The sequence below is a fragment of the Schistocerca cancellata genome, chromosome 4 (assembly GCF_023864275.1).
Source record: "Schistocerca cancellata isolate TAMUIC-IGC-003103 chromosome 4, iqSchCanc2.1, whole genome shotgun sequence".
Lineage (NCBI taxonomy): Eukaryota > Metazoa > Arthropoda > Insecta > Orthoptera > Acrididae > Schistocerca > Schistocerca cancellata.
In genome coordinates, this window is record NC_064629.1 from 592364988 (window position 1) to 592381653 (window position 16666).

At 44.2% G+C, this 16666-nt stretch overlaps 1 protein-coding gene across 4 annotated transcripts in view; it reads left to right on the top strand.

Annotated features, from left to right (window-relative positions):
• Nucleotides 1-16666, top strand: part of LOC126184279 (calcium uptake protein 3, mitochondrial) — a 638951-nt gene that overhangs the window by 68401 nt on the left and 553884 nt on the right. The window lies entirely within an intron of this gene.

The following is a 16666-nucleotide window of genomic DNA, read 5'->3' on the forward strand; positions in this document are numbered from 1 at the left end:
TGACTGGTCGGGCGAGTCTCGTTTCAAATTGTATCGAGCGGATGGACGTGGACGTGTACGGGTATGGAGACAGCCTCATGAATCCATGGACCCTGCGTGTCAGCAGGGGACTCTTCAAGCTGTTGGAGGCTCTGTAATGGTGTGGGGCGTGTACAATTGGAGTTACATGGGACCCCTGATAGGTCTAGATAAGGCTCTGGCAGGTGACACGTACGTAAGCATCCTGTCTGATCACCTGCATCCATTCATGTCCGTTGTGCATTCCGAAGGACTTGGGCAATTCCAGCAGGACAATGCAAGACCCCACACGTCCAGAATTGCTACATAGTAGCTCCAGGAACACTCTTCTGAGTTTAAACACTTCCGCCGACCACGAAACTCTCCAGACACGAACATTATTGAGCATACCTTGGATGCCTTGCAACATGCTGTTCAGAAGATATCTCCACTTCCTCGTACTCTTACGGATTTATTGACAGCCCTGCAGGATTCATACTTTAGACATTAGTAGAGTCCATGCCACATCGTGCTGCGGCAGTTTTGCGCGCTCGCTGGAGCCCTACACGATATTAGGCTGGTGTACCAGTTTCTTTGGCTCTTCAGTGTACATCGCCATTGTTGTCAGTAAGATTGACACAGGAAACTTGTTCCGTTATTTTTAGTAAAAACTTTGTTTTTGAGTGGTCTGATGTACGGTAAGTCATTAATATTATTCTTGCTGCCTCACTTGTATGGGGAGTAATTATTTTTAAAAATATTAGTGTTTAAACAACTTATTTGGCGTACAAATACAGTTGCTTGTTATTTATTTCAGTTTGATAGTTTCTTCTGTGAATTACGTGTGCTGATATAGCGTCCGATCGGAGAAAGTGACCAAGGTGTTCACCCACAAGTATTTCCAACTTGTATACAAAGCTATCGTCCGCCATTCTATCTGTTTGTGAAAACTTTGAATTAATTGAGTTACATTATTAAAAACCGTCTCTGTTCTGTTGTATTTGCCCTAATAAAAAGATCCAATTGGAAACTATCTGCTGCAGCGATTAGTATTCTTTCAGATACTAGGGCCTGAAGATACCTACAAAATGCGCCCGGAAATCAGAAAAACGAACAACTTAAATTGAAACGATCACTTAGATAATTTTGGGGGGAAAGTCAAACCGAACACTGCATTTTATCGGCAGAAGGCTTAGAATATGCAACAAATCTACTGAAGAGACTGCCTTTACCATGCTCTTCCGTCCCCTACAAGGGTATTGCTGTGCGGTGTAGGATCCGTACGAGACTAGATTAACGGAAGATATCGAAAAGTCCGGAGAGAGAGGGTTCAAATGGTTCAAATGGCTCTGAGCACTATGGGACTTAACATCTGTGGTCATCAGTCCCCTAGAACTTAGAACTACTTAAACCTAACTAACCTAAGGACATCACACACATCCATGCCCGAGGCAGGATTCGAACCTGCGACCGTAGCAGTCGCGCGGTTCCGGACTGAACGCCTAGAACTGCTAGACCACCGCGGCCGGCCGAGAGAGAGGGAGAGGGGTTCGTTTTGTATTATCACGAAATAGGGGAGCGTGTGTGACAGATATAATAGGCGAGTTGGTATGGCAATCATAAAAACACTGGTGGTTCTCGTTGTAACGAGATCTTTTCACGAAATTTCGATCAACAACTTTCTCCTCTGAATCTGAAAATATTGTGTTGTTGCTAGCCTACATAGGGAGAAATGATCGTTGTAATATAATAAGAGAAATCAGAGATCGTATAGGAAGATTTGTGTTCGTTTCTCACACGCGCTTTAGAGTATTTTCTGAATGTGATGCAGATATAGAAAAACAAACAGGGGATGCTATTGCGATGGTACTGACTACAGTGCACGCTTAGATAAGGAAAGCTGGTCACTATGTAAGCCTTCGAAAATGCGTATGGTTTGATACCATATAATACTCGCCCCCTGCCTTCCTATGCGGCCCGGTGTGTCGCCATGCAATGTCAGTATTGGCTCTCCAGCAAAAATTGTTTGATGACCGCTGTTTAACGGGGATAGTAATACTTTGTCCGGTGACCTTATCTCCAAAGATCTGTAAACAGCGCACCCATTCTTTCCTGTACTTCCATCTATGGGAAGCTATTGAAATTGGCTCTTGCCTATCTTTTGCTTAGTATGAAGCTGGTCTGACGGTGTTGCCGTGATGAGCTAAGCAGAAAGTGCGCGCCACTTGGGGGCAGGTATTCCCGACCGTTTCGGTAGCCGGCTGTGTGCGTCAGGCGTTCCGTGAAGCGTCTCTCCCCGTCCTCGCACGTACTCCACCAGCCGCCTGTCCAGAACCACGTGCTGGCGGGCTCCGGACATTCCACGTAAACTGTATTACGTGCGTCATATTCCGTGGAAGTCGCTGGGATGTGCAAGGAGTCAACGATGTACATTTAAGTGAGATACAGTAGAATGGCTTTAATCTATACTACTATATAAAGACAAGTCGTTTAACGTTGTTACCAAAAATCTCGCGAAGTTCTTGACCAACTTACTTCCGATCTTCACACAATACTCTTATAAACGTTCTATCGAACATAGGCTACGTATTTTTTAAATACATATGGTATATCTGTGTTCCAAGTTATTAGTAAAAATCTCGAAAAGTTTTTAACCTATTTTCTTCAAATTTTCTCAGTATTCTAATACTCGTAAATTTTCAGGCGGAAATTGGCTAAATATTTTTGTAAACAATAATGTACAGGTTATCTGTTAAAACAAACTACGAGAAAGTAAATGCTCTGTGCTGTGCAAATGTGTGGTATCATTTCCTTTTTTGCAGTCATTTTTAACTACAATAGCAGGGCGTTTAAAGCAATAGACAAATTGTTTCTTCCACAAATATTATTTTTCCTTATAAGTAATTTTAAACAACTACTACTCTCAGATGTGGTTCTGACAACGAAACTCCCCATCGCATATCCCTCAGAGTTAGTGGTAAGATGGCCCAGTGGATAACCAGTCAAGAACTGAACACAGATCAAGCATGAAAACAAGAAGGTGTACGGAAGTATAAAAAAGAGAAAGCAAAATGGAAACAGTGAATGGTCAAAGCTTAACAAGTGCAATATTAAGCGCACATTACGAGGCGCAATGTCATCGTTAAGTGGTCACAGAGCTGTATTGTGAAGCGGACGAACCGTGTTCAAAACTCTCTCATGCCATTTGCTTTTATTTTTTTCCCCGCCAACATTATGAACTGTCTATCCGGTCATTGAAATGTTCGTTCTCTTTCTGTAGTTTTGGCAGTTCTCATACTATATATTGGTTATAGAATATGAGTCGTGGTAAGAATACGTTACCGTCGCAAGTAAACATGATGAATAGTGAGAGCAGGCGAGATACCACGTAGACACAGAAATGAAAACAACATATAAGCGGGTGTGAACTATGTTTCAACAAAGAAATTCGACAATCAAAACTTCCAAAAAGGGACGAAACTTCAAAAACGTTAAAAACATATGTTTTAACAGAGTGCAGAAAAACTGTGTGATTGTGAGACTGTTGCGTTCATCTGTTGCAGCTTATATGACAAACTATTATGTTTTCGTCATTTCCTTGGGATTCATCACATTCACACTCATACGAACGGCTATATCGGGCAAGGAGGTATATCTCACTCACTCAGCAGTTGTACAAATTAGGTGCGTCGATAAGAGATTCCCATCGTATGACACACTAATGCCGTGTATGACACGACGTGTTCTTCTGTGGAGGATTCGTTGACTTGCGCCTCGTCATCAAACATTTGCGGTTCCCATTCGAAAGCCACTTCCTTTCGGCTGCTAAAAGAATAGTTGTACAGAATCAGCTGTCATTATAGGTCCCTTCATTACACCTCGCCAACGCACATGGACGTAACACCACGACACAGACACGAATTTTAATACTGCGGGGGTTAAAAAAAAAAGGCACGAGGAAGGTTTTATAACGACTCGGCCGCTTGGTAGTCCAACACCGTGACCACTTAACTAAGACTCCGTCGCTCATGCAGGCTGCTGTACATTGCACTTCTCGTCCTTGAAACGTTCACTGTTTCTATTTTGCCTTTTTTTTTCATAGTTCAGTACACCTCCTTCGTGTTTTCATGCTTGATCTATGTTCAGTTTTTGACGGCCTGTACACTGGGCCCTCGTAACACTAAATCTGAGGGCGTGTGAATTATCCTTGTTAGTAGAAAAGACGGGTTGCTGGTACTACTACTTACAGCTGAAGATGATCCACAGTTATCGAAACATGTAATCTAATTAAAATGTGCAACCGTGACGGAACAATAAATATGCTGTTTTCTTTTCTTCCTTGCAGTCTGTTTTCACAGAAAACAGGAAAGTTATATTTATGGCTTAACCGAAACTTTGTAATCCTACATGTTTGCAGATTAAAACTATGCGAAATACTGTCAATGAAGCTATTATCTTCAAACATCCAGCAGCAGTAGAGTTCTCTCGTACCCTGTATACCAATGATCCCACCCGACTTACCTTTTCATTTTAAGCCACTTAAGTTCCTAATCAAGGATTTGTTGGCAATGACAACAAACATGGCTCAGTATTGGAGAGAGGGGAAGAGGAGATGAACAGAAAGGTGAGGAAGGAATGGATATAGAGAGGGGAAAGGAGGAGATGGACAGAGAGAGAGGTATAAAGAGAAGACGGACAAACAGAAGGGAGAAAGAGAAGATGGACAGAGAGAGAGGGGAGGAAAGAGAGATCATGATGTACCGTGTGGTTATAATTAAATTTTCTCCATCTAACACGTTATGACATGGAAACTAATTGCCGTACGAGTACAAAACTTGGCAGCATTAATGTCAAGGACATGGGGAAGCGAAATAATGCAGAATCAATTCAATCGAAACACTTTTAGTGTGCTGCTACGGTACATGAGACCATTACATACTGGTACCATTACAGGTACAAAGGGGACTCAATATGGCGCCCATCAGAAGAGTCTGAAAGCTCTGGAGTGCATTCTACACAGCAGAACGAAGCATGTCGGTAGGTATGCTGGCTACCTCTCTTGATATGCTACGCTTCAGATCGGCAAATCTGTGAACGTTCCCCAGGTAAACCCTGTCCTTCATTTAGCCCCACAACCATAAATCACAGGGAGTAAGGTCAGGTGATGGTGCCGGCCAAGCATTTGGAAACGATCGGCTAATAATTCGATCGTTTCCAGATGTGTTTTGGAGAAGCAGGTGAACTTCACGAGCGATGTGCGATGGGGCCCCATCTTGCATGAAAACTGTTGAGTTCAATGTGTCTCTCCCCTGTAGGGCGGGTGTGACGTGCTGGCGAAGCATATCGCAGTAACGCTGGCCAGTCACACTGCATGTCTTTGGTCCCTGAGCGCCAGCCTGTCCAAAAAAGAATCGGCCAATGATGAGCGTAGCCATGAAGCCGCACCATATGATGAAACGTTCACCATACAGAGGAACTTCATGCACAGTGACTGGCGGTGAAGATCCCCATACTCGGAAATCCTGTGTGTTCACCGCACTCATCAGAGAAAAATGAGCTTCGTCTGTCCATAGGATGGTCCAGGGTCAGCCCTCATCAACTTCAATCTTTCAGAGAATGTGGGGAGCGAAGTCAACACGTCGTTGTGCGTCCTATGGTGCAAGGTGCTGTACGATATGGATCTTCTACAGATACTATTTGAGAATGCTTCGAAGCACCTTCCGATCAGTGGACCACGGGATGTTCAACTGTCGTGACACAGCACGCGCACTGCCTGACAATCGGGAATTGCGCGCAGCGTTGTCTGTCGTAGCAACAGCGATTTCATCAACCACCTGTGGTGCAGCCGGTAGTCGGCCTCTTCCCGGAGCGTCGCTCAGTTCTCCATTTGATGGGAACTTCATCATGCTCCGCACAGCAGTTGGAAAAAGAAGACCCTTCCGTAATCTTTTCAGCAGGTGATATTCTCGATGTGCAGCTGTTTTGATAAACCTTCACCCCTAATGCTCTGTCCCTTTTGTCCAAGATCATCTTGACAAGTCAATAAGTACAAAATGGCTCTGAGCACTATGGGACTTAACAGCTGTGGTCATCAGTCCCCTAGAACTTAGAACTACTTAAACCTAACTAACCTAAGGACATCACACACATTCATGCCCGAGGCAGGATTCGAACCTGCGACCGTGGCAGTCGCGCGGTTCCGGACTGCGCGCCTAGAACCGCGAGACCACCGCGGCCGGCTGTCAATAAGTACACTGCGACTGGTTAGGTGTGTGAGAATCATGATGACTGATCACGGCACCTGTTGGCCATAGTTGGAACTGGTCGGTGGCGCTGTGATGTATGGAAATCATGCACTCTATACTGTGGACATCAATGCTACGAAGTTTGGTACTCGTACGGAAATTATTTTTCGTGTTATAATGTATGAAATAGGGAAAATTTAATTATAGCCACCCAGTATATTCGATTTGCATACTTAGCAGTTGCGAAGCTTTGCTGGGTTCGCTAGTTTCATAAATTTCATAGTAGGGCGCGACACGAATTGTATTAGAACCTATTAGGTTAGTTTCAAGAATTTCTGTGAAGTTTCTCTTCAATGGAGGAGGAGGAGGAGGAGGAGGAGGATGTGAACAGTAAGAAATCCCTCGATTCATTCACAAACTGGACCACCTTATCAATATTCTCTGGCAGGATGCTGTATAAAGGCGTTCCTATGTGACTCCTTTCCATTTTAACGTTAAATCCTTAAAATCCGCATAGAGATCTTCTTTTGTGTTAGTGTTACACTGAGTGATGAACGTCATTGAATGCAAAAGGCACACGAGTCAGTCGTCTGTCGGAACACATGCGGTGTCTTTATCTCCGTACAGTCCTAGAAGAAATGGACTGCGATAACCTGAATACAAATGGGCAGCGATTTGACTCACACTAGACTGCAGATAGCCCCTCATGGCTCTGCGATAGTCCGGTGCGTCGGTTTATGCGTGTGGAAACATTTTCTTTACGATACTGAACATCCACCATCGACGCTGTTGACCTCGAAAATCAGAATTCTTGAGTAATCTCCGCTGTAATACGATCCATGCTTCTTGCACCGATTAGCGTCCCGCTTTCAAAGTCGACTAATTCGCGAAGTGCTGCATTGTTAATTACACACCTGTGTTTATCAAGCTGCTCCAATATTATGTCTACATTCGCACCATACGCCACATCTAGCCGCAGCATTTGGGCGTCATATGCGGAACACTTCAAATGGGGCAACCCTTCGCACGATTTTTAACTGCTAAGTTTTCAGTCATGACTTGTTCATTTCTTTTTAGAAGAAGAGAGATATCTGAAATTACAAGACATTGAGTATATATACTGACAGTTGCCAGAAGTCTTCAAAAAGGCCGCTGCAGCATGTTCTTGGAATGTCATCAGATACGATTCATATAACACGTCTCTGTTTTCTGAAAATGGTGTCACTATAAGTCGAATTTTCCCTAAAAAGATCCTGTATAACATATTCGTGAAAATAAATGTGAACTGATTTAATTTTTAAATCATTCATAACTGTTAAACGAGCGTAATGAAGTGTTTAACTCACAAGAGGACCGTACGAACTTCCCCTCACCTATCTGATTCACATTGACAGAATGTGTAGGGCCCTACTAGGACTTACATATTTAAACAGGAAGATGCAACTATCAACCGTTTTCGAGAAAATCTAGTTTGGAAACTTTACGCGTTGTTAGTACTCAAGAAGTCCACAGCCGACCGTGCCAAACTGTTAGCTCCGGGAGTTCGCGATCCATGAATCGAATATCACTGCCTGCACTTTCTTTGTCTTCCCACGTAATTATTGTGACTGTTTGCACAGTCATTATTAAATGATTCCTTTATTATTTTCATATCGTAGGTTCGAATCCTGTCTCGAGCATGGATGTGTGTGATGTCCTTACGTTAGTTAGGTTTAAGTAGTTCTAAGTCTAGTGGACTGGTGACCTCAGATGTCAGTTCCATAGTGCTTAGAGCCATTTTAACAATATTATTTTCATAGTCTTTATCCAAAATTTTCGTAATGAGATTGACTAAATGGTTACACAACAACTTTAAATCAAATCAGTGTAGTCATTTTATTTATATTATTGTGTCTCCATGTGTGGCAAGTACAATGTGTAACCTAGGGTCACTGTACGAATAACGACGACGACGACGACGACGACTACTGTCGTGATCGTAGAAACATGGGAAACAGTATTTTGTCTATATAGACTGAACTTGTGAATGAAAATTTGTACTAAGGCCGGGAATCGAACCCAGTTCTCCTGCTTATTAGGCAGATGCATTAGCCACCAAGCCACGCTGGCACAGCAGTTCACACAACACACTTGTCATTTCATTTGTATAGGTGGTATAGGTGACTGCTCGTGGGTTTCAGGCTGTATCGCCCATTTACGTTCGATGCTGAGGTGCTATTCCAGAACATCGAGAGCTTCGCCAATTCTGTTCCTATATAAGGGGAAATTTAAAGTAGATTGGGGCGGCAGTGACAGTTTGGGTTGAGGAGGGAGGCTTGCCAGAATAAACCATGCAGTTGTGTAAACCGCTGTGCCAAGATGGCTTAGTGGCTAGCGCACCTACCTAGTAAGCAGGAGATCTGGGTTCGATTCCCGGCCTTGGTACAAATTTTCACTCGACACTTCAGTCTGTTTACATAAAATCCTATCTATGTGAGACCAGTAAAGTCTCTGAAATTGTCATTTCATGGGAAATAATCCTGCGATATGCAGCACTTGTAATAACAGCGAATCTGTGCAAGTGCATGGTTTTTTCAATGTGTCTGTTGCAAAACAAACGTGGGTTACATTCGTAAGCAATTCTCGTTCATCACAAAATTTCACGGTGTACCACGCGTATCTGTTGTTAGAATAGGAATGAAGTACAAAATAAAAAAAAAGAGTACCAGTAGCGAGAGTCGATTCACAGACCTCGCGCTTATCAAACTTATTCGTTTGGCTGCGGAAGCCTTGGTTACTAGCGACCATACGAAGTATTTAAGCACGGGTAAAGTATTAAAACTCGATTTTCTTGAAAACTGTTGAGGTTGGAGTCATTGCTGTTTACATCTGTTGAAGCGCTACTCGTACCCCGTACTACCTGTCTGTATGAATCAAATCGGTGATAGTAGTGCGTACGGTTCTGGTCCCCTGTCAGTCACTTAAGTTGCAGTTCTCCAGCGCTGGTGGTGGTCTATTTATAATTCTCAAATCTGACACTATCTGCTTATTTTATGCCATTGTCTGAATAAGTTTTAGGTACAGGCTTGTCTGTTCAATTAGAAGTGTTGAACGTCATGTATAGTCCTACAAAATTTATCGAAAATACTTCCTCTTTGAAGTATTTTCTGCTGTTCAAACATGCTCTAGTGCTACTATTTATTCCTATACTTGTATCATCCGTAAAAAAGGATAATTTCTAACACACATATCTGGGAGTGGAAGATCGTTAGACCCAACAATTTACCACAGTATGGGGGCATGTCCTACTGACTTTAGCCAAGAACAGATATTAGAGCCCTTTCCGAAGTCAAAAGGTTTCATTCAGTGAAAACTTGCTGCTGCCGTTGCGTTGCGTTTTCTTTAAAACGCTTAGTTATATTTATCTATATCAACTGCTGTCAGTCCTGTGAAGGGTGAAATTGTAAAACGTTCTAAGTGCCCAATCAGACTTTTCCCAGGATAATGAAAAAAGAATGTATCTCTGTTTCCAAACATAGGAAACATACAGCCAGCCGGTTGCAAATAACTGTTCGTTACATTGACCTAGGTTTCGACACCTAATAAGTGTGTCTTCATCAGAATGTAATTTTACGGTTGCTCAGAATTTCATTCTACTGGAGATACCCTTAGCAGGTTTCGGAACGTAAGTCAGTGTACCAAATAGTTACTTGCAACCGGTTGGCTGTGTAATTCCTATGTTCGAAAATTATATACGGTTGCTGAGAAACAGACATGCTTAAAACTGTAAGGATTTCTGTTTGTACATATCTGATTTGTATTCAAAAAAAATTGAGAAGGCGTTCTGGTGTCCGAATGATTCGTCACCATCAGCATCATCACCGCATCACAGCAAAAATTGGGACTAAGTAGAAAATAAATGATTTATTAAGAACGTTCTAAGTGCTATAGCAGGAAACTGACTGGTTGGAAGTGTCCGCTAGAAAGTTTTTACAAGTTGATTTTTCGAGAGAAAAATATAGCAGCCAGTCTGTGCCCATAACGCTGTTAGGTACACAAATAGCGCCGTCACTGGTTTCAAACTCGCTGGTTAACCTTCAGACGGATGTTGACGTTTACATTACATTTGTAACAATTAATGTAAACAACAAATTTAACATAAACGTTAACAGCCGTCCGAAGATGTCGGCTCGAAATCGGTAACGTTGCTATTTGTGCACACAGAAGAATAACATTGTTAAGTGGCTGGTTGCTTTTTCCTTCTAAGAATCAACTTGTATTTCGTACACAGCCAAGGTCTCAGAACTGCCAGTTTTCCATAAAAGAACGGAAAGAATCTTTTTTCCACGTGCTATTAGTAGTGAGGCACTATGTTTTATTTGTGATCATACACGCACACAAGTACAGCATTAGTTTTCTTAATTAGTGGAACTATAGTCAACAAAACACACTTCCCATATCTTTCAAATTTTGGAGCTCCAGGGAGAAGCACGACTTGGCACAAAGACCATAGCCGGCCGGTGTGGCCGTGCGGTTCTAAGCGCTTCAGTTTGGAACCGCGTGACCGCTACGGTCGCAGGTTCGAATCCTGCCTCGGGCATGGATGTGTGTGATGTCCTTAGGTTAGTTAGGTTTAAATAGTTCTAAGTTCTAGGGGACTGATGACCACAGATGTTAAGTCCTATAGTACTCAGAGCCATTTGAACCATTTGAACAAAGACCATGTGCCATCTACTAACATGAGCACCATGACGAGGGGGCATTAAACCCATATACTGACGCATGTTTGAAAGACATTCTCTATGGTTCCGCATCTGGATCAGGTCGAGGGACATGCAACAGAGTACCGCAAATAATAGCACTGAAAACAGGTTTTGAGAAAAAGTGGCACTTAGGATGTTTTCCATTTTCATTCATCATACTGTTATTGATCTCATTAGATTATATTAGATTTAGGAAAAGTCACAAGGAACCTAAATCTCTATGGCCAGATGGAGATACGAACCGCCACTCTCTCGAATTCGAGTCCTTTGTCTGACAACTGCTGCTCGTCGCTCAGTACGGCATGACCGTTCTCTCTCCAGATTCCGTTACGATTTATTCTGTCTTTAACCCGAAGATAACTTAAACATGATAGTTCCGTACTGGATATGGTTCTGATGAACACTGAAATGACATGATGGTATGGCATTGATGGCCGGGAGTCCTCATCTAGGGAAGTTCAGTCGGCGGGTTGCAAGTCTTTTCACGACGGCTGTCGTGTCGATGATGTCACCCAGTCCCCGAGCGGAGAAAATGTTCGACCCGGCCGAGAAACGAACCTGGGCCCGCTACCTGGTAGTCAGAAGCCCTGACCATCAGTTGAGGCGGCGGACTGTCTGATGACCATTGTGTGACTTTGACTCCATCCGACACTTGAAGGGACTAATCAAGCCAGTCAAGATGGGACCCAAAGCTAAGGGTAAACCATGAACTCAAGTGCATGCCACAACTTTCACATACACGGAGACATGACCGTAAGTGGGAGTTGACTTAAATGTAAGAGCCAGCTTTGTGACGTTCAAATGGCTCTGAGCACTATGGGACTTAACTTCTGAGGTCATCAGTCCCCTAGAACTTAGAACTACTTAAACCTAACTAACCTAAGGACATCACACACACCCATGCCCGAGGCAGGATTCGAACCTGCGACCGTAGCGGTCGCGCGGTTCCAGACTGTAGCGGCTAGAACCGCTCGGTCATCCCGGCCGGCCCTGATGTGACGTAGTGACTTTGTTTGTGGCTTCAGCAAATCACTTCTGGTGACCGATGACGTGGTTCATACGAATAATCCAAACCGATTTAATCTGCAGCCCCGTTACAACTGAATTATATTCGGTCTCTAACTTACTTTTCTCAACCAGAATCAGAAGACGTAAACAACGTAAAAGACTTGGTGCCACTTTTGTTTGAACGGTCGCGTGGCTAAAGGGTGTCTGCTTTCGCAAAGCGTTGAGTTTTGGTGTTCCCCGGAACAGAGGGAGGGGCCGGCGTGTCATCGGCGCGACACGCCATTGAGCTTCGTCGCACAGCCATTGTTGCGTGCGGGCCCCACAATGGCAGGCGCTGTAGCGGCGTACGTGCTGCGCCGCCTGTGCAGCTTATTGTCTCATTGTGTCGCGATTCAAGTTCACGGCCGAGCACGTAAGCTGGCCTATAACAGGCCGTTACGTCCACTGTTGACCAACTCTTTTTAACTCGCCACTTCTTCGCCCGAGCTGCCGCAATTGGGGCGGCCGTTCTCTTAAATGACACAACGAACTGCACCCGATCTTTCCGCCAAAGAACAGCACACATTCCCAACTGTGCATAAAGTTGTGTTACTGTCAGTACGGCGTGCGGAACCCTTGCATCCTTCCTGCACTGTCCAAGGCCTTAGAATATGTAGTCCAAGACCAGTTAGCAATCTACCTAACTACAACCAATCAACTAGACAAATACCAATCAGGTTTTTGTAAACATCGCAGCAAATCTGCCTTAATAAAGTTAACACATGACTAGAAGCTTGCCATGGATGCTAAAGAGGCGACTGTCATGTGCTTCTTAGACTTGACCGAAGCCCTTGACACTGTCGGCTTTGAATTTTCACTTTCCAAACTTAGCATGCTAAATTTCACTCAAAGTGCAGTGCAATAGTTTCGCTCGTACGTGACGCGTCGGCAGCAATGCGTCATGTCCGTACTGGTTTGTCATTCTAGGTTCATTAGCGTGAATCGGGAATTCCTACCATCTTTAACCATATATGGGCCAAATATCAACTTATCTCCTTCAGCAAAGAGTCTGTTAGTAACAGTAGAGGAAAATCTAAATTGGACTGAGCACATAACGCGCAAGGCGGCATCAGCATTTATCCATGCCCTACTAAAATATAAAAAGTTCTTCTCTTTTGATCTGAAAAAAATTGTATAAACACTTCCGAGTCTTGATTATTATCCTGCAGGGTGGTTCTCTGGAAAGGTCACGGCGCCTGGAAATGGTTATGAATGTCAGTGTTAGGTATGTATATGTGTATTGTTCTTTTCTCTGCTGTCGTATCAATGTATACTGTCCGTCATATCTCTCCTCGACCTTAACGCCCTTGTCCGAACAACCTGGCAGAAAGCCTCCTTCCCAGCAGAGCAAAATCCTTTCTGTCCCACTCCATCGCTCAGCAACTTTCTGGAAGTCCTTCTGAGTAGCAGGAAGCCGAATTAGGAATAACCGCCCGCATTGTGTTAGACAACTGAATAGCGTATCCAGCTTCAGAAGACGATTAACGACATATCTACTAAAGAAACAATGATGATTCCATTGCCTAGGTACATACTCGTTACCCTTGTACATCCTTCATCATTTACAGCTACATCTCCCTCATTTCCCAGTATTTTTAGTTGGTACTGTCTCCTTAAATTTCCTTTCCTCAGAACTCACTATAGTAGAAAAAATCTATTTTATACACCTATAACTCCTTTTTATGTGTGCTATTATTATTATTATTATTATTATTATTATTATTATTATTATTTCTTTCTATTCTCAGACGTTATGTCTGATCAAAAATGGACAGTGACGCGGACCTTGATCAAGCGTGACTTCCTTTTAACTGTACGGTATATGTTATATTGCATTTAGGAACTTTCGGGTCATTGAACATGTATCAATAATTACAGATTTTTGTAGTTGTATATATATGTTTGGATGTAGTTGTTATTATTATTATTATTATTATTGTAATTATTATCATCATCACTAGTGGCAGCAGTTACAGTAGTAAAAGTACTGCCAATATTAACTTTATTAGTTCATAATCACTATTATTTAGTCACATTGACACTTCAGACACTAATATTATTTTAAGACTATTGCTCATATTAAAACTGTTATGTCTTAGGTAACTATGATCTAGAAAAGTTAGTGTATTTCTGAAACCCTGGTCCAGCGTAAGAGAGGGTCTGATGGCCCCAATCCGATGAGGTGAAATAAATAAAAAAATAAAAACTTTGCAAGCCACAATACGTTTTGTGGCGGAGGGCACCTTGTACCATAGCTAGTCATTCCCTTCCTCTTCCACTTGCAAATGCTTCCTAGGAGACCTAATTTCTGTTTTCTTGTCTTCGCAGTCCTTACGCGAGGTCTGTGTGGGCGGTAGTAAAATGGTCCTGCAGTCTGTCAAAAATGCCGATTCTCTAAACTTTCTCAACAGTATTTCGCGAAAATAACGTATCGTTCCATCCAGGCATTCCCATTTAAGTTCATGTACCATTTCTGTAGTTATCGCGTGTTGCTCGAAGCCACCGGTAGAAAATCTAACAGCATGCATGACTTGGTTGAATGTGTTCTTTTAATCCGACCTGGTCGGTGTCCCGAACACTCTAGCAGTACTCAATAATGGGTTTTAAAAGTGCTCTGTAGCGATCTGTGTTATAGATGAACTACAGTTTCCTGGAATTCTCCCAAAAAAAACAAGTCAGCCATTCGCCTTCCCTGACACCAACCTTAAATGCTCTTGCCATTTCATATCGTTTTGCAACGTTTCCCCCAGATATTTAATGGACGTGACTGTATCAGACAGCGCATGACCAACACTGATATGAACATTACATTATTCAACATTTAGAGCAAACTGACATTCACCACATCAAACAGAAATTTTTTTTGTGTCCTCCTACAGTCAGTCAACGACTACACTTTCCCGTGCACTGCAGCGTCATCAGCAAACAGTCGTAGATTGCGACTCACCCTCACCATCAGATCTTTCATGTATAAAGAGAACAACAGCGGTCCTTTCACATGTCTCTAATGCGCTCCTGGCAATGCCCTTGTCTCTGCGATGAACACTTGTCGCCGAGGGCAACGTAGTGCGTTCTATTACTTAAATAGTCTTCGAGGCACTCACATATCTGAGAACCTGTTCCGTATGCGCGGCCCTTCGTTGACAGTCTGCAGTGGGTCATTGTGTCCAATGTTTTCTGTAAACCTGCGAATAAATATAATAATGCTAAGCAGTGTAGGCCAGAACCGAGGGTTCTTCTCTTTGTAAGGTTGCGCCGTCACCTGTCGTAGTCTTCCTTATTAATCCACACCTTCTTATGCTGTATCGAAGGGAGCATTATTCGCTCTTGTACTGCAGAGCTGACCAGTCCTCCATTCGAAGCGATTTCACCATGATCGTCGTATGGTATGAACACCGTATGGCAGAGTCGTGCAGTCTGTCTCTCCAGAATATACACTCCTGGAAATGGAAAAAAGAACACATTGACACCGGTGTGTCAGACCCACCATACTTGCTCCGGACACAGCGAGAGGGCTGTACAAGCAATGATCACACGCACGGCACAGCGGACACACCAGGAACCGCGGTGTTGGCCGTCGAATGGAGCTAGCTGCGCAGCATTTGTGCACCGCCGCCGTCAGTGTCAGCCAGTTTGCCGTGGCATACGGAGCTCCATCGCAGTCTTTAACACCGGTAGCATGCCGCGACAGCGTGGACGTGAACCGTATGTGCAGTTGACGGACTTTGAGCGAGGGCGTATAGTGGGCATGCGGGAGGCCGGGTGGACGTACCGCCGAATTGCTCAACACGTGGGGCGTGAGGTCTCCACAGTACATCGATGTTGTCGCCAGTGGTCGGCGGAAGGTGCACGTGCCCGTCGACCTGGGACCGGACCGCAGCGACGCACGGATGCACGCCAAGACCGTAGGATCCTACGCAGTGCCGTAGGGGACCGCACCGCCACTTCCCAGCAAATTAGGGACACTGTTGCTCCTGGGGTATCGGCGAGGACCATTCGCAACCGTCTCCATGAAGCTGGGCTACGGTCCCGCACACCGTTAGGCCGTCTTCCGCTCACGCCCCAACATCGTGCAGCCCGCCTCCAGTGGTGTCGCGACAAGCGTGAATGGAGGGACGAATGGAGACGTGTCGTCTTCAGCGATGAGAGTCGCTTCTGCCTTGGTGCCAATGATGGTCGTATGCGTGTTTGGCGCCGTGCAGGTGAGCGCCACAATCAGGACTGCATACGACCGAGGCACACAGGGCCAACACCCGGCATCATGGTGTGGGGAGCGATCTCCTACACTGGCCGTACACCACTGGTGATCGTCGAGGGGACACTGAATAGTGCACGGTACATCCAAACCGTCATCGAACCCATCGTTCTACCATTCCTAGACCGGCAAGGGAACTTGCCGTTCCAACAGGACAATGCACGTCCGCATGTATCCCGTGCCACCCAACGTGCTCTAGAAGGTGTAAGTCAACTACCCTGGCCAGCAAGATCTCCGGATCTGTCCCCCATTGAGCATGTTTGGGACTGGATGAAGCGTCGTCTCACGCGGTCTGCACGTCCAGCACGAACGCTGGTCCAACTGAGGCGCCAGGTGGAAATGGCATGGCAAGCCGTTCCACAGGACTACATCCAGCATCT